This window comes from Monodelphis domestica, chromosome 4 (assembly GCF_027887165.1).
Source record: "Monodelphis domestica isolate mMonDom1 chromosome 4, mMonDom1.pri, whole genome shotgun sequence".
NCBI lineage: Eukaryota > Metazoa > Chordata > Mammalia > Didelphimorphia > Didelphidae > Monodelphis > Monodelphis domestica.
In genome coordinates, this window is record NC_077230.1 from 101,528,652 (window position 1) to 101,548,440 (window position 19,789).

General features: G+C 36.9%; 1 protein-coding gene across 6 annotated transcripts in view; it reads right to left on the reverse strand.

Moving 5' to 3' along the window:
- Positions 1 to 19,504, reverse strand: part of PIK3CB (phosphatidylinositol-4,5-bisphosphate 3-kinase catalytic subunit beta) — a 200,268-nt gene extending 180,764 nt beyond the window's left edge. For 2 of the 6 annotated variants that reach the window (XM_056793674.1, XM_056793673.1), the window contains exon 1: positions 19,290 to 19,504. The gene's annotated coding sequence lies outside the window, so the exon portion shown is untranslated. The remainder of the gene's footprint in view (positions 1 to 19,289) is intronic. The other 4 variants (XM_056793672.1, XM_016433556.2, XM_056793675.1 and 1 more) reach the window with 3 other exon arrangements.
- Between the last annotated feature and the right edge of the window lie 285 nt (positions 19,505 to 19,789).

Genomic DNA, 19,789 nt, shown 5'->3' on the forward strand with positions numbered 1-19,789 from the left:
GTATAGGGATTAGAGAAATGGAGGCCACCACTCTAAAACCAGTTCTAACCCTAATAAACTGTGAGGTTGCAGGTCAAGTGAAACTTCAACCTCACAATCTATTGAAAGAGAAGGTTTGACTTACCAAAAGTTCTTTCCTGTTCTAAATTCTTAAATTCAAGGGCTTTGTGAATTATTGAGTATGTATGTATAAACATACATAAAACTAAACTGCAAATACTTCCCAAAAGTGATTATTTTGCATAATACTAAAACCTTAAATCAATCTTTTGAAGTCTTTATATCCAGGAACTATATCTGGCTTAAGGAAATTTCTTAAAAGTCCATAAAAAGTTCTTGAAATTTTCCAATAATTTTAGTTGAACCCTTTTGTCCTAAGATCACATTCATTTCTATATTTATTCCTGTTCCCCCTAACTACATTATGTCATTTCCCCATGAGGATTTTTCTAGTGGCTGCTGAGGTACTTTCTAATTCTTAAATTTTGCTTTTGCATTCTTTATATTTAAAATATTATTTAGTACCTGGTTTTTATTTTGTAATCTCATAGGAAAATTATAAACCTACATCATTCCAAAAATAGCTTAAATATTCCTAAAGTACCTGAATGAAGAAAATAAAGTGAATCTCCTCTAAGTGACCTTTGACAAACTGCAAGTCCTGTCTACATGATACTCTTTTTATGACACAATTTCTTCAAAGAATGCTGATTAAAGTCCAATAAATTAAATATATCAGTAATCTGCACATTTCATCTATTAGTTTTAGCTTTGGGGGACTGGGGATCATATCAAAATCAAAATTGATAATATAGGGGGAAGCTGGATAGCTCAGTGGATTGATAGCCAGGTTCTAGGTTCTAGAAGTGGGAGATTCTAGGTTCAAATCTGGCCTCAAACACTTCCCCGCTGTGTGACCCTGGGCAAGTCTCTTGACCTCCATTGACTAGTCCTTACCAATCTTCTGCCTTGGAACCAATACACAGTATTGATTCCAAGAGGAAAGGTAAGGGCTTTAAAAAAATTGATAATATATATTTAACATTTTTCTCTTTTCATGCAGCAGTTGAATTGCAGGTGATCATGGGCTTTAAAAAAATTGAATTATACTGGCCTTAGACACTTCCCAGCTGTATGACCCTGGGCAAGTCAATCAACCCTGACAGTCTAGCCCTTACTGCTCTTTTGCCTTGGAACCAATACAAAGAATTGATTCCAAAACGAAAGGTAAGAGTTAAAAAAAAATGAAATAGAGGAAAAAATATTATTGGTACTAAGACTGCTTTTATGAAGATTTGTAGGTATTACTTACATAAACTACAATACTTAACTCAAGCAACAATGAGAACAAAAAAAAAGTTTAAACTATGGTAAACAGAACTTTAATTGAGCATAGTTTTAGAGATCTAATGCCAGTACAGATACAAGCTCATGAGTCCTTATACAGTTCATAGACTATGTGCAATATGCAAATATGGAGACATATAATTTTTTATTTTATAATCATAATAAATTGAGAAAAATAACCTTTCAAAAATAAGATTTCCTAATATCTGGAGATGTATGTATTAAGTAATCATTATCTAAGGCCAACAAAATTAGCAATGACAGCATTAAAATTTAGCCTGCTGTATTTAACTGTGGATACGTTTAAAGACAAATAAGGATAATATTCCTGATTTTTAAAATAAATGAAGAAATTTTATATCCATAGATTACAAGCATTGATTTTCAGTAAACTTTTTTTAACTGTTCCCAAATTACTTTAATATGTCAAAACTCTCCCCTAACTTAGTAGTTTTAATGTAGCAGAAAAACAAACTCATCAACCCACCTTCTAGTGAAGATTGTTTTAGAACTCAGCTACATTGGTAATATAGACCAAAAATGTTTTGCCAAGTCATACTTCAAGTCCTCCAAATCTGTTAGACTATACCAGAGCTTAAGTAACTCTGATGGTATTGTCTTTAAATACCCAAAGTGTCATCTCCATGAACCATCATGTAGCATTTTAGTAGAGACTAATCAAATTATTAATTACAGATGGGATCTTAAGAAATTTTGACTTAATGGGATTTTAGATGTTGACCAGTCAAACTTTCCATACAACACAGAACTTTAAAAAGATAATCATGGTGGGGTCAGATAGGTGGTTCAGTGGTTTGAGAGCCAGGCCTAGAGAAAGGAGGTCCTAAGTGCAAATCTGGCCCCAGACACATCCTAGCTTTGTGACCCTGGATAAACCACTTAACCCCCAAATGGTTAATATTCTATTTTAAATATGATACCCAGAAATGAACAGAAAACTATTAGCTGTGGTCTGACCAGCTTAGAGTAAGGAGCAGAGAGACTACTAAGTGAGGATACCATCTTTGTATGAGTAAACCCTCTTGTTTTTTATTCTAGTGTTGTCCTACCTTTTAAGCTTCTCCTTCATAGTGTTGTGTTGACTAAAAGTGAGTATCAAGGCAACTCAAACTCCATAGTATTTTACATATGAACTGTTAGGTTAGGTTTCCACTAACTAGTCCTTGTTTTCTCCCATTCCATCTTCCACCCATGTCACATGAAATGGTCCCTCTCCTTGCCAAGGTAAACCCCTTTATACATACAAATGATCCCGCTCCATCCTCTTCTGCAGCAGACTGCTCTCTTCTACACTCTTTCTCAGACTTATCTTCAATCTCTACTGACTTTTTCCTTGCTACCTACAAATGTCAATGGCTTCTCTATACTTAAAAAACTCTCACTTGAGGGGACAGCAGGGTAGCTCAGTGAATTAAGAGCCAGGCCTAGAGATGGGAGGTTCTAGGTTCAAATCTGGCTTCAAACACTTCCCAGCTGTGTGACCCTGGGCAAGTCACTTGACCCCCATTGCCTAGCCCTTACCACTCTTCTGCCTTGGAAACAATACACAGTATTCCAAGACAGAAGGTAAGACTTAAAAAAAAAACACAAAAAACTCTCACTTGGTTTATCCACCTCCACTATCTTTGATTAATATACCTTCTCCCCCTTTCATAGCTAAGAAAACCATCTATTCTTAATTGGTGCCTCCACTTCCTTTCCTTTCACTTTCTTAAATTCCCTGCAGAATGGGTTCTGACTTCATTGAGTTACCATAATGCTCAAATGTCAATCTAATAGCCTTTTCTCAATCTTCCTCCTTCTTGACCTCTCTGTAGTCACTGTTATTTGATACTCTCTTCTCTCTTAAGTTTTCCTAAAAGTACTTCTCCCCTGTCTCCTCCTACCTATCTGAGCATTTTGCCTCCTTTGCAGGATCTGCATCTAGGTCATGCCCACTAATCAATGATGTCCCAAAGGGCCCTCTTCTTTTTACTTTATCACCTCATCAATTCCCATCATTCAATTTTCATCCCTATGTAAACGATTTTCAGATTTACTTATCCAGCCCAAACCTTTTTCCTGACTTCCAGTCTCATATTGCCAATTGCCTACTGGAAATCTTGAACTGGAAGAAGTCATAAATTCAGCATTTCTAAATAAATAATTGTTTTTAATTCAGCATTTCTAAAACTGAACTCATCTTCTACCTAGAAGTTTCTCCACTTTCTAACTCCCTATTTCTGTCCAGCGCAATACCATCCTTCTAGACCCCAAACCTGAAATCTCAGTGTCATCCACTCTTCATTCTTTCTAGTTCCCCTATATATCTAAAGCCCAGGTTCTCTCTATTCTGATTTCATGGCATCTCTTGTGTGTACATGCCCCCTTCCTTCCTCTAACAATGCTACCATCAAGGTGCAGGCACTCATCACTTCATGACCAGATTTTTGCAATAATAATTAGCCTACTTGTTAGACTCCTTCACCCAAATCATTCTCCACTCCAGTTCATCCTCTACTAAGTTGCCAAAGTGATCTTAAAAGTACATGTACATGTTTCTATCCTTAATCAATTCCAACAGGCTCCCTATTACTTCCAGGAACAAAAATAAAATCCACTATTTGGCTTTTAAATTTCTTCATAACATTTTCTTCTACCTTTATAATCTTATAACTTACTCCTCAACACTGGTTTCTTTGCTGTTCCCCACAAGATACTCTAGCTCCCTAGCCTGAGCATTTTCACTCCCTATCCCTCATACTTGGACTTCTCTCCCACCTCATCTCTGTCTTCAGGTCCTAATTTCATCTAAATTTGTCAGTTAATGTTTATGAAGCTCTCTTCTCCAGAGACAGGCTGCACTCAAAGACTTGGTTAAACCCAGGGCTACTACATGAACTTTTCTAAGAATTATTAACTGCTTCTGTGAGTTTCTTTTAACTGAACTGCTCTACTCCATCCTCTCCCCTGGGTCTATAACTTCAATTGTCTCCAAACTTATTGTCTGAAAAACACAACTTAGTTCCTATGCCTTTGTCATGTCCTCTTGCTGAGATAAACATCTCCAGGGTTCTACTTAGTCAAACAGAGAAGGGATTGACACATACTGTGGTAGAGAGAAAAAGAGCTAATGTATGCCCAGGAGATCCCTAGTTCTATGCAAATAACAATGCCTGTGTTGTTTACATAATTCTTGAAGATTGTTGGTTGACCTTTGTACCACTCCTCCAAACAACCAGAGAGACAGAGAGAGACAGAGAGGGAGAGAGGGAGAGAGAGAGAGAGGGAGGAAGAAAAAAATCAGCTTGTCATTTAAATCTTTCTACAATCTGGCTGGCACTTCTCCAGTCTTATTTCATATGAACTCAACTTCATTCTCAATTTTCTCTCTTCCAGTCAAATGTACCTGATAGTTGTTCTGCATATAACTCCATTTCCTGCCACTATACCTTAGGAACAAATGGTCTCCCATATCCTGAATTTGCTCTCTCTTCCTCACAAAATGCCTAGCTTCCTTCAGAATATAGCTCTAGTGCCAACTACAGGAGAACTCTCCTGATCCCTAAAGCCTTGAAATTATTTTAAAATACTCTGTATTGATGTACTTAATATATGTTGCACCCTCCCAGGAGAATCCAGGATTCCTGAAGGCAGATACTTTGTTATGTTTTTGTCTCTGTGTCCCAGTGCCATGCTTAATATGTTTACTGAAACTAATTTCCTCTTACATCTGCTCCCCCTTCTGCCTTAAACTATTTCAGTTTCTCTCACCACCTTGGATTAAGCTTCTTAAGGTGTGGGGACACAATGCTTTGTATAATTGACTCTTCCCTCTCTCCCTCACCTGTCATATTCAATTAGTTACCACATTCTGTCAATTCTATTTGCAAAACATCTGTTTCTCCTCTCTTCTCATGGCCAACACTCCTGCAGAGGCCTTCGTCACCACCTAGCTGAACTACTGTAATAGCCTAAATCTCTCACTTCTCTCCCCCATTTTCTCCCCCTCCAATCTGTTCTTCATACCAGAATATTTCTTATAAAGTCATGTCAATCTTGTGATTCTTAACTGTCTCCCATATAAGTTCAAACTCCTTTTCCTAGCACTTTCCCACTCTAGGTTTTAGTCAAACTGGATTGTACCTTCCCCTACTTCTGTGTTCATGCTGCATTCATTCAGTTCACTTGCTGAATTCCTCCTCTACATCCTTTCTTAATGGCAATACTTTTCCTCTTTGTTTCCTAGGCAGCATCTAACTTTAAAACTATTACATCAGTGTCCATTATATATTAATATATTATTAATATGTTACATCACCCCAAGATCAAGGACTGGCAAGGAAGAAGATATAGGAGATGGGAGATTTTAGGCTACTGTTAAAAGTAAATTTGAAATTGTTAAATATGAATCAAGGTGAAGTAAAGAGAGGACTTCTTACTATGGATTATTCTTATAATTCACAATATAGAGAAACTACTCTTGGATTGTGACTTCCACATCAGGAAGGATTATTAGCTCCCTCAGTGCCTAATATAATGTTCTAAACATGGTAAAACCCTAAACATGGTAAATACTAGAAGAATAAAGAAAATGTTATAAGGTAAATCACTGGAAAGTGAAGTTTCAGTCAGGGCCAAGTGAAAGAATACGGAATTGTGGAAAAGGTCATGTATGTAGGTGAGCTTGTTTTCAATAAAATGAGTACTGATTTTTAAAAAAGAGTCTAAAAGAAGCAAAGACTAATAGAATGAATTAATGAAAATAAAACTGGGTATTGGGGGAAAAGGGGTGGCACTATCTCCTTCCTTTCCTACTAACAGAACTTCAGTCACCAATAGAAATTACACAGGGTTTAAAGAAATTAAATTAAATTAAAATGCAATTAAAAGGGGACAGCTAAGTGGCAAAGATGATATACTGCCAGGTCTGGAGTCAGGAGGACCTGGGTTCAAATCTCCCCATATACTTCCTAGATGTATGACTCTGGACAAGACACTTAACTTCCATCACCCTAGCTCTTACAGCTCTTCCCCTTGGAATCAATTCTAAGAGAGAAGGTAAGGGTTGTTTTGTTCCCCTCCCCCTTTTTTTTAATGCAACTAGAAGACAGAGTGTTGGTATACAGGAATGTTGGTAAGCAGTTCAGATGCATAATGAAGCAAGTCCAGTCAAAGAGCAGCCTTCTGTTTCATACCAGGTCACTTGTGTTCCAACCATCTCCCTCCCATGGGAACCCTGGACTCTGGGAAGCTAGGCTCTGACAGGCCAATAGTAAACTTTCAATTCTAGACCAGGCCCCATATTACACTGGTGTTGCACTCTCCCAAATTCCAGCTCTCTTTTATGTATTACTTCTATTTGTAGAGTCAGCACCTAGAAAATGTCTGGAACACAGTAAATGCTTGATTTCTTTTGTCCTTTTCCTTCCATTTATTTCCACTGAAAAAGAGATTCATTAGGAGATCTAGTCCAATTCTCTCATTTTTCAGATAAAAAACTGAGGTTACAGATTTCATGTGAACCAAAGTCACAGAAGCAGTAATCAGATGGAGGACTTGAACCCAGGTCCTCTAACTACAATATCATGGCTCTTTTCCACATAGCATGCTGTTGCCCCTAGATGATCAACCAAGAGAGATTAGTATACATCAAAATATTGAGAGGAATGAATTTGCTATAGTAAAGAAACAAAATAGTTGTCCATTAATAAGGAATAGCTAAATATATCAAGGTTTATGGCTTCAATCATTTGAAACTATTCTCTCCCAAGGTACTATGGATCTTTTAAATGCCGAATCCAATAGTGTTGTCAGCCTTCATCCTTCTTGATCTTCCCACAGCACTTTGTATCATTGACTCTCCAATTCAACTCTCTTCTCTAAAATTTCAGGGTTGTGGTGATGTGCAGATCAATTGACATACAAAGCCCTTATCAACTTTAAAGCACTATATAAATGCTAGCTTTTAAAAAAAAAATTATTGCTATGGTACTGTGCTCTCTCTTCTCTTCTTTCCATCTCTATTTCCTTTGCTGGCTCATTATCCATTATTAGGCTAATCAACTGTGGGTGCACACTACAGCTCTGTAATGAGCCTTCTTCCCCTAAGTTATCCTATATTTTCCCTTTGTAGCTAAATTCAAAAAGACCATCTGCAGTGACTCCACTTTCTCTCCCTTTGCTCTCTTCTTAAAGCCTTACAATCCAATCAGACTTCAGACCTTATGATTACAATGAAACCGTCAATGATTTCTTAATTACCAAGTCCAATGGTGTTTTTCTCAATTCTCATTCTCCTTGACCTCTTCAGCAGCTTTTGAGTCTACTGATCAGTCTACTCCCCCTGAACACTCTATTCTCCCTAAGTTTTCAGGATACCTCTCTATCCTGTTCTACTTCTCTTGTCAGCTCTACTGCTTTCTTCATTGCATCCTCTTCCAGATCATAACCCTTCACACCTTCTATTCATAGGATGTTGCTCAGGGTTCAGTCCTTGGCCCTCCTTTTTCCTCCCTCTAAACTACTTCACTTGGTAATCTCATTTAGCTCCCATGGATTTAATTAACATCTCAAATATACCTCTCTGGACCTAGTCTCTCTGCTAGACCTCCAATCTCACATTTCCAGCTTCCTTTTCAGATTTCTCCAACTGGAGTCCAGCAGAGGTCTTAAACTATGTTCAAAATAAACTCATTATTTTTCCCACTAAAACCTCACCATCACAACCCTAGTGGAGGCCCTTATCACCTCACACCTAGATAGTCAGTTGGAGAGTCTCCTTTCCTCAAGTTGCACCCCAGACACTCCATTTCTCAGCTCTCAGCATTTTCTCTAGCTGGTTCCCACAACTGGAACATTTTCTCTGCTCTACCTTAGACTACTAACCTTCCTGGCTTCCTTTAAGTACCAACTAAAATCCCATTTTCTAATGAAGGCGTTCCTCAGCCCTTCTGAATGCTTTCCCTCTATTAATTTTTCCCTATTTCTCCTATAGATAAGCTTGCTTTTTTCACATTTGTTTGCATAATATCTCCCCTATTAGATTGAGAACAAGGACTGTTCTTTGCCTCTTTTTATATGCTCAGTGCTTAGCAATGCCTGGCCCATAATTATCACTTAAAAGTTTACTGGTTGATTCTCTACCTACACAATCTCTTTAAGATCTAATCAATTCCCATTAAATCAATTATCACTTCCATGTAGATGATTCCCAGATCTCTATGTCCAGTTTATTTTCACTTCTATACCCCAACTCTACATTACCAACTTCCTACTCAGTCTGAAGAGCAGTTGTACAAGTAAAGTTTGTCATCATTTGGAAAGCAGTGTCTAGTATATAAGAATTTGCTAGCTGATTGATCTCAAACTCACCAAGCTCAAAATAGAACTTATCTTTCATCTCAGACTTCACTCTTTCTGTCAATCAAGTAGGCTGGACTGGGTGGGGCTCCTCAGGCCTAAAAGGCCCTGCCTGGCTGAAGGTTGCTAAAAGTTGTGGGTGGGTGGGAGGGAGGGAAGGAGGAAGGAAGGAAGAAAGGAAGAAATGTAGACTAGTGGAACAGAATAGATAAGCAAGACACAACACCAAAAAGTTTAAGGTCTAATATCATCAAGACGTCAAACTACTACAAAAGAGTCCCCTTATTTGGCAAGAACCAGTAGGAAAAGTGGAAAGCAACTTGAGGAAAAATCAGTTTAGGTCAATATCTTCTACCACAACAAATTCCAATTGGATAAATAACATAAATATGAAGTCACATGGGCAGCTAGGTGGCTCAATGGATTAAGAGCTAAACCTAAAGGCAGGAAGTCCTGTGCTCAAATCTGACCTCTTACACACTTCCTAGCTGTGTGGCCCTGGCCAAGTCACTTACTTCCATGGTCTAGCCCTTATGGTTCTTCTGCCTTGGAACCAATACACAGAGCTGATTTTAAGAAGGCAGGTAAGAGGTTTTTTAATTCACTTCATTAAAAAAATTAGAAGACAATGTAAAGTTATACCTTTCACAATTATAGACAGTGAATTCATAACCATACAAGGGACATAAAAGTTAAAACAGATTAAAACAGATTAAAAAATCCTAGGACCTCCCATCCCTCTAGAAAATTAATGCAACTGAAATGAGAAAAAATATATTGGGAAAATATCTTTGTATCCAATATCTCCAGCAAAAGTCTAACATGGAAAATCTAAGGAAATTGAAATAATTTAAAAGGTCAAGAGTTATACTCCCAAGAGACAAGTAGTCAAGGATTAATATCAGTTTTTAAAAGTAGAATTACAAACTATCAAGAGCCACCTAAAAAAATTACTGTTGCTAATAATCAAAGAAATAAAAATCAAAACAATCATGAAACATCACTTCATACCCATGCAACAAGCAAAAATGTTTTGTTTTGTTTTGTTTTTTAAATTGGGGGAGATGGATTATTGGATTACTATTGTGACCATGAGAAGAGTGAAATACGAATTTTACTGTGGGTTGAAGCTGTGAACTGTTTGAATTGTTCTGGAAATCAATCTCGTAATTATGGGTCAAATATGAAAACTTTAACAATTTCATTGTAGTATACAAGTTACTAAACTGTTCATACCCTTTAACTCAGAGATGTAAGATAAAAAAGCTAAAAACAAAATCTGTTCCCAGTGACTGGGAAATACCTGAATGAATAATGAATGTGACAGAATAGTAATACACCATAGGGAAAAATATGAAGGATTCTTTTAAAAAACCCACACATTGTAAGTTTTACAAAAATTAAAATTTAACTAAGTAAGCCACAAGTTTGGCTTTCCAAATTACAACCATATACCAAAACAGTCATGAAATACAAATTTGGAAAGTAATTCAATTAACTCCAAAGAAGCATTTGCCATTAATGATGAGAACTTCTTATACTATAAAATGCTGTCTCATTTGTAGCCTTATGTATTTATTAGGGATAATCTGTTATATTAATAAATTAAATTCATACAGGTTTTTTGAATTTTTTTCAAAGAAAAAATTATAGATAATGATATATTTATTTAAAATTTGCAAAGAAAAATGATCCATGAAAAAGCATGCTCCAGATATGTTACTTGGATAAAGTATTTATCATAAAATAGTGACAAAATTTAGGATTAGCTATGGTTAGTGAGGTCATTTTCCCAAGATAATGTGAAACGTGACTAAATGTTTATAACAACCTATATTTCTGGCAAAATATTTATTTCTAATTATTATGGTTAATTTCTCCTCTCCTACCTCTCCTAAAATATTTTGAATGTATACTATATACTTATGATAGCTGATAATATAACTAATTAAAATACATTTTAATTATTTTTTAAAAACCCACATTTTATTTTTTTTGTTTTTATAGTTGCCTCTAAATAAAGAGATCTGATCTTTCTGGTAAATGGATTGGGGCAGCTGGCAACCAATCATGTCTACCTCCCTAACCTGAATAAAATGTTAGAAATTCAACATGGCATTAATAAAAACAACATATTAATCAAAGTGTTTTCTATTTCCCATTGAACAAGTATGATTTTGGGGGGGATGATGTTTGGTAGAACATGGTAGAATAAGTAATCAAAATAACATTTGTGGATTGTAAATTTGCTTGTCAAGAAGAAAGTTTACATTTTTTGAGGTAGAAAAGTGATTTTTATATATCTTCCACTTAGCCTACACTAGTCACTCATAAGGAGAGGAAAATATAAGCACTGATATTTAAAGAGAACTTTATTTAAAGTTTACAAAGCATGTTGTGTACATTAAATTTTACACTAGCACATTCTTAAACCTCAGAACACTATGAGGCAATTATTACCACTATTTTACAGATGAGAAAATGAAGGTCAGAGAGATAAGTGACTGGTGATTTGCCTGGGATCACACAGAATTTAATGACAGAAATAATTTTCAAATTTATTCTACCACCCTCAAACCAAGATTATAATGTTTTCTGGTAGTCTTATGCACAAATATATTTAAAAGTCAACTGGTCCAAAGTTCAAATATTAAGACCTAAATAATTTGTACACTGAAATCTGAACCATAGGCTAATTTCTATTACTAATTAATCAATAATTAACATTTTTCTCTTGCATTTTTAGATATTTAGTTTGCCAAAGAACACATTTTCTCTGTTCAATGATAATAAAAAGGTCTATTTAATAAATAAATTTAATAAATAATAAATAAATGTAATATTATGTTATTCAAAATTGAGCTGGTAGGGGCTGCTAAGTAGTACAGTGTATACAGAGCAGCAAGGCCTCGAATCAGGAGAAACTGGATTAAATCTGACCTAAGATACTTACTAGCTACGTGAACCCAAGCAAGTCACTTAACCCTGTTTGCCTCACTTTCCTCATTTGGAAAAATGAGTAGAAGGAAATTGCAAATCATTCCAGTATCTTTGTCCAAAAAAAAACCAAATAGGGTCTTAGAGAGTTAGACAAAACTGAAATTAAATAGGTATCAGACCTATATGAGTATGTAGTCCATAAGCTAAAAAATGAAGAAAATTTAATGTTCAGCAATGACAATCTTGCAATTACTACAATTACCAACCTCCAACAATCATTTGTTATAAAGCTGTCAATTGACTGAGCTATTTAGAAATTTTATTATAGAATTTTATTCACATCATGAGTGTGATAAGCCTTCATTTTATTTCCTTTCTATGAAAAATTATTTCATAGTAGTTTCAATGACTAAGGAAGATATGAAGAAAAGGAATTGGATTGATATGATAGCTAAAGAAATCTTCCACTTGCATTAAAAGAGGTAAAACTGACAAACTGAAATTGCTCTATTACTTAAAGATCTCAGCTATACTGAATTTCAGCTGGCAATATGCAAATTAACTGCTAAATCATCTCTCCTACCCTGATCACTCCTTACCCTGGTGCAACAGGTAAAGAATTCATTTATATCTTTAGGTTCTAGTTAAGCACTGTGGCTAAGCTAGCCAAATAGTCAACTTTAAATTAAGCCAAGTTGGTATTGTTAATTACCCAGGCTCCCCTAGACTACTACTACTTCCTTTGCCTATCCTTTCCCACATTTGTCTGCTACGTGTAGATAAAAGGCTAAGAAGAGAAAGTAAATGTCAAGTTTTCCTATTTTATAAATTGGTTATTAGTAGTAACAAGTAAAATACATGGTCAGGAATGTGGTTAAAACCACAATCCAAATAAAGCTTCTGGATTACTTTGTGGATTTCTTTTTAATCCATGTAATCCCTCTCTCTAGAGTATTCACTATCAGATTTCTCTTAAATTTTGCCAGGTGGTCTAGAAATTAAACTGGACCCCAGACACTGGTAATGGTAGTAGCATAATACTGGTCGAAAGCAAAAGTATTCCTTCCACCTGAGTCACACACAATTTGCCCTTGTCACCACTATCGCTTAAAGGTTAACTAGATCCCAGGATTGCTCTCAGCACTAGCTATCAATTATTCTTTGCTAAAGTATTTAATAATGATTATGATTTTAGTTCATAGGCTTAAATTGAGATTTCTCTCAGAGGTTCCAATAGGTGGAATGAGGTACAAGCCTATAACCTGTATCTCCCTCCAAGAAAGATATATATTAATATAAAGCACTATGCCTATAAATCTGTTGCCCCTGCTTCCATCTTGTAGTTTAAACCTTCTTTTTATGTCATCTCTTCCATTAGAATATGAACTCCTTAATAAAGTAGGTCATTGCCAGCAAAATAGTGGGACAGAGGAGAAGCACTAGTCTAGGAATAAGTAAATCTTAACTGAATCTGGCCTCTACCTCTTACAAGCACAGACATTAAAAAAAAAAATCAATTAATTTTTCTAAGGCTACTTATTACCTTACCTGTAAAACAAGAATATTTCTCATTTTTCCTTTCCTACATCACTGGTGGTTATAATAAAATATATAAATGTATAGTAATATTATTGTTATTATGACCAGTGATGGAGGCAGGATTATATTATTTTTTATAGAGAGATAAGAGGGATTTAGGGTGTTCCCATCTGGAAAATCTGCATAAAATTTTTTGGCCCTCCCTTCATACAAGTTTGACTTTCCCTTTTATGGGTGTCTAAAGTACCTTATCATAAAATTTGGGTTAAGTATTTATTTGGTCATAGGCTATATGTAGGTCAATGTTAAGTAAAATGAGTTTCTAAACTTTTTCTTTGCTGTATTACACTTCTGAAAAACTTCTCCAAAAATCCCATTTAATTTCTTATGCAAACCCGGAAAGTAACACTATGGAAGGGATACCTGTATTTTGTTTGGTATATTATTATGTTGGGAGGAAGCAAGATTAATTTTAACATGAAAAACGTGAATGGAATCCTATCCCCTAAGGTTACAACCTCTAAGAGTATTTGGTATCACTTACAACTATTCCTCAATTCTCTTAAGATTGAAAACACTATCATGAGGGATTTTCTCTAGTACTTTAAAGCTATGTCAAGATGAAAATGCACTTGCAACAAAATGCAACTACACATAAATTAATACCAAATTTCCCTCTGACTTTAGTAAAATTTTGTCATTCAATTTAACCAATGAAATGACATAAAACTAAGTGAACAGATCAGGGAAATGGGTACAAGGGGAAAACTAAGGAAAGGCTGGGAGCATGGCATCTGATGAACAATCTTAATCCTAGGTGGTGGCAGCAGCAGTAAAGGTGGAATGTATAAATTCTGATGAGATAAAATTTAGAATATGGGTCATTTCATCCTCTAGAAGTATGGACTTTTTCCTTCTTGTTGGACTCCTTGCCTCAGATCTCTCTTCACTCCCATCTTCCATTCAACTGCCAAAATTATCTTAAAGTGCAGATCTAACCCATGTCTGATGTTCATACCCTCTGCATCTGTCTCCTGGATTTCTTCATGTCTCAACCAAAATCATGCCTTTTATAAGAAGCCTTTCTTAAGTCCCCTTTAAGCTAAAAAGCTTTCCCATGGAGATAATCTCAAATTTTGTCTGGTACAGATGTATGTATGTGTATATGTATATATGTACACATATCTATTATATATAAAATTGTTTGCATATTGTCTCCCATATTAGAATGTGAGTTCATTGAGGTCAAGGACTGTTTGCTTTTCTTTCTATCCCAAGCCACAGCATAGGACTGAACTACTAGTAAACAATAAATGTCTGATGACTTGTTTATTGACTTAAAAAGTTTCCCCCAAGGATCTAATAAATGTTTAGACTGATAATCAACAATCTTGTATTAAACTCCTACTAAAGGTCAGGTGCTATTCACAATTTGAACATTGTTTTCAAAAATCCCTTAGTTCAGTCTTAGAATTGTATGATTCCAAGACAGAAGAGAGGCAAGATCCAAACAAGTGGGGTTAAGTGACTTGTTTAGAGTCACCCAGATAAACAGTGTCTGAGGCCAGATTTGAAGCCAGGTCCTCAATGACTCAAAGCCTGGCCCTCTATCCACTGAGCCACCTCGCTGCCTCTGACAATAATTTTTTTTTTAAAGAAAATTATATTGAAGACTTCTGCAGTAAGATTAAAGCTACAAAATTTTAAAAAGCCCCTATCCTCACAATACATACATTCTAATAGAAATGTATATGAACTTATAAGTAAATAAAAAATGTATAAAAAAGAAATACAGTAAAAGAATTTTTGTGTAGAGGCAGTGGTTAGCTGAGGGGAAAGAGGAACAGAAACCAATGAGCAGGGATAGCATCACTAGAATCATAATTCTATGGAAGAGACCTGAGAAGTCATCCATTCAAACTCCCTCAATTTATTAGTGAGAAAAATGAGGTCCAGGGAAGTCAAGTTGCTTCTCCAAGTCATAAAGGTAAAGTGTAAAATGCTGTTATCCAATGCCAAATCAGAGCTCCTCCCATTATATTACAGTTCAGCTAAAAAGCAACAATTACTTTGAAAACATAGCCTTTATTTAAACTTGCTAAAGATCATTCTAACTTTCCTTACAAAACTCCCTCACACCCTGGTACTCTACCACTTCCCAGTCACATACATAATCTATTTTCTTTCCAGGATCTCATCCTCCTCAGTTCTCAAATCATTGCCCCCCCAATCTTCTATTGCTTTCCCCTGTACCTCTTTCTTCTTTGCCAGTCTTAGCCTAGCCTTGGTATATGAGGTGAGTTCAAGACTAGCAAGCTCAATGATCCTTATCCTATAATGAATATCTAAGGCAAAAAAACAAAGACCCATCAAACTTTTCCCCTTATATACAATAACAAAAACCTCAACTCCATTAAACAGTTAACAGAATGTCAGGTTACAACTTCTAAATTAGATGAGTTGAGATTTTGATATTAAGTTAAAATATTTATGTAACTACTTTCCAAATTTGAAGGCTTTCTGTTGTGCAATGAAAATTCAACACAACTTGCACTTTTGTAGAATCTTATCTACTTACATAAAAACAGATTAAATCATAAGCCTCCAAATCCCATTTGACTCTAGCCAAATTTAAATTTTTTAGAGATGATCATAATTCTACAGATCAATATAAGATAAATTGTGCTTAGAACTTCCATCTAGAATAATGAACTATTGAATTTAAAAGTTTGGCAGGAAATTTTTTTTTAATTCAAGCTTTTTTAACCAAATACTTTTCACTCATTAACACTTTTTAAGTCTGAATATACTCACTATCTTTATCTGTACAACATAAGCAGTCTGGAATTGAGGATACATAACATGAGTAAAGTTGGCCTAATATAAAAAAGTAGTGACATAAAACGTTGGGGCAGGAAGGAACCTTAGAAATCATCTACTCCACCAACTCAATTTAGAGATAGATTAAATGTCTTAGGACAAAGAAGAGTGGTTAGAACTAACACTAAAATCAGTCTTCCAAAGTCTACCTCAAATGTCCTTTACATTTGATTCATGTGGAGGACTAATAACATTTAAAACTAAGCAACACTGTCTTGAAAGCCAGTAAGGAATTTTTTACTCCACCAAGGAAGAAGACAATCATAATCTAATTATAATCAATAAATTTGGACAGTTATTAGCAATAGATAGGTTCAGAGTAAGGTTAAATGACAATCACTTTTACACAGGACACTTTTACATAGGACAAAGAGGCAGGATTTGAACCCAGATCACCCAACTTTGAAGTTCAGCATTATACCCACTACACTAATGCTGCCTTTCATAATTACAGTAGAATTTCATGTGGGATAAAGGTGTAAATATGAAGCCAACTTAAAATTTATGTATGAAAGAAAAAAATGAAGGCAAGAGAAAAGGTTCACAAACAAGAGTCATTCAAATATTTATACACTATAACAAACTCAGTCTGACAACTTTCTCCAACCCCAACATCCCTGGAGCTAACGAAAGGATATATTGGGGCAATCATGGTAAAATACATTTTAAACAGTTAAACATTTTCATTCTGAGAAAAAGGATTCCAGTTTTTAACTATGAGATCTGTAGTGGTAGTCTCTCGGTGACCAAGAATGACTATGAGATCTGTACTTAAGTTTTATACAACTTTTAAGGACTGATTTGATAAATTAGGCTAAATAAGTTGTGGTATATGATTGTGATGGAATATGATAAGCGAGATACTTTCAGAATGTAAACATTAAAATTAGATCTCAATAATGAAAATATCTTTTAGGAGATTTATAAACTACCATAAAAGTCATTCTGACTTGAGTAATTCATTGGGATTTAGTAATTAAATTACTAACTAAATTTAGTAACTAAATTACTAACGCAAAATATACTCGGTCCAACCATAAATTTTACCCCTAACAAGAAAAACCTGGAAAAACTTACAAGAACTGATACAAAGTGAAATGAGCAGAACTAGGTGTAAAGTATACACAATAACCATAATATTGTATGTATAATATTCAGTTATGAATGATTTAGCTATTTTTCAGCAATGCAGTGATCCAAGAAAATTTCAAAAGGCTTATGATGAAAAAAATCCACCTCCAGAGAAAGGAGTCTGAATGCAGTTCCGAAGCATACCCATTTTTTCTTTATTTTTCTTGAGTGGTTGTTGTTGGGGTTTTTTTTTTTGGCCTGTGTGCTCTTTAACAACATGACTAATATGAAAATATGTTTTCCATGACAGGACATGTATAACATATCAAACTTCTTACCTCCTCAATTGGGGGGAGAGAGAATTTGGATCTCTAATTTTTTTTTAAATTAGTGTTAAAAATTGTTTTACGTGTAATTGTAAAAATATATTTTTAAAAAGATTACTTATTATATTGACTATCTTTTTTAATATTCGCATGCTATTAACCTCATGTTTTAAAAAGTATCATTTCTTGCTATCTCAATGGGTGGAGGAAGGGTAAAAGTTGGAAATTTTGGAACTGAAAATAAAAAGTAAATTTAAAAAAAATTTTTAAACTCAAAAACTATTTTCATGATACTTTTAAAAATATAGCTGCCAAAACTCTGTTTTTAAGAACTAAAGTGAATAAAAGATCTTCAATTAATTCTTATTGAATTCTTCCCGTATTTGGGATCTCCCTTTATTACTGGGAACTATTTCTAAACTATGGTATGGTGCTTCTGAAAAAGTACTAAATCTAAATATGACTTCATTATATAGTAAACCCTGTCCATATTTTTTTACAAAACCACTTGATACTTCAAATGTAGCAATCTTAGAGAAGGCAGTCTGTTTCCATATTCTTTTGTGTTTATACGATGTAACAAATGACAGTAAAGAACTGTCATGAAACTTCATAAAATTAAGACCTTTCATATTTTGTCCTCCCAGGCCTGGGAGCAACATTAAAATTTTACCTTTACTTTTTAACCTTCTCCTTTGCCACATATTTGGACAGGTTATTAAAGTTTTGCAAAGAAAGGGTCATTCTCTTCTGGCCCCTTGAAAATAACAGGCAGACCACATACAACTGTAGCGGTTAAGCAATTCATTCAACGAGTGGTGCAACAAGAAAGCATCTTGGAAAGCAATCTGTCCCTAAATGTACGTCTGCTACCATCAATTAGAAATAGCTGCCAAATGCTTACAATCCCCTCACATCTCACAGGCTTAAATTTAACACAATACCAAAAGAAAACCTGATCTAGTCATGGGAAATAATTGTAAAGATAAAGAGATTTATTTGTAAATCATCTTCACCAGAAGCAGTAAAGATCACCTTTATTTTCGTTCTCTCACCACCACCACCCCCCCCAACGCCCCCGTCTTTCCTTTTACTAGTTCTGACCACGAGCCTGCTACAGTCCCACAAAAAGGAATCAAAACATCTGGCAGCAGCTCCCAGGGAGTTTCCTCTCCACCTTTCAGGAAACTAACCCAACACGAACAGCCCGGGGTCGCCACTAGCCCAGCACCCAGTTCGGTTCCTACTCACTAAGCATTGCCGACCCCCTCCGCACCCGCACTCAGGCTCCTCGAGAAGTCGCCCGAGAGCCGCAAATCGTGACGTGTCTCCCAAATGCTCCGACAAAAGCCAGCCACCCATATCGCGACATGTCCCCCCACCCCAGCATTCCGTCTCTCCACTCCTTCGCAGACGTCCGGGGGAATGCGAATTGACCTCCCCCCTCCTCACTCCCCGCAGTCCTCCCCACCTCGGGGGCCCCCAGCAGGTTGAGGCTGGGACGCAGGGACAGAGACGCGGAGCCCGAGCGGCGCCGGCGAGAGCGCGGCAGGTTGCGCCACACCGAGCCGCAGCGCCCTGGCCCGGGAGGAACCGCGGGGGCGCCCCAAGCGGCCGGAGGGGCCTCGGCCACGATCCCAGCCCGGTCCCCCCAAACCGCACTCAACACCGTACTACAAAACAACACCTCACAGCCCCGACACACACACACACAGATAAGACACACACAAGCTGCTGCCGCAGCTGGGGAAGACCGCGCCACCACGGCCGCATCCGGGTTCTCTTCCCTCCTCCCCCACGCCAGGACTCGCCTGGGACACTCACCTGCCCCGAGCGCTCAGCAGCAGCAGCCGCCGCAGCCCCCGAGCTCTCGCGCCCCCATCCCGTCCCGGGCCAGAGCCACCCCCCAGCGCCAGGAGCAGCCGCGCGCTACGCCAGCCGCCCGGCAACTGCCATTTCCAGCGCCGCCGCCGCGGCACCCACGGACGCGCACGCGCGCTCCCGCGGCTGCCGCCGTGCACGTGCCCGCGCTCACTTCCCCTTAGCCCCGCCCGCTCGCGGCCTGGCTGCCTCCACCTCCTCTTCCCTCCCTTCCCTTTGGAGAAGGGGTGAGGGAGGGAGAAGAAGAGGGGGAGGTGGGTCCGAGGCTCTTTGTAGCTGAGTTGAGACAACTAAGAGAATGCATAAGTAACTAGCTTTCTTTGATGTGAGTGTGTTTCCCTCTTCCCTCCTCCCCCCCAAGAAGTGTGGACTGGATGCAAAGCATCCCTCCCACCCCCTTTCCCATCTCCTTTATCCACCTCGGTCTTTAGCCCTCTCCTCTC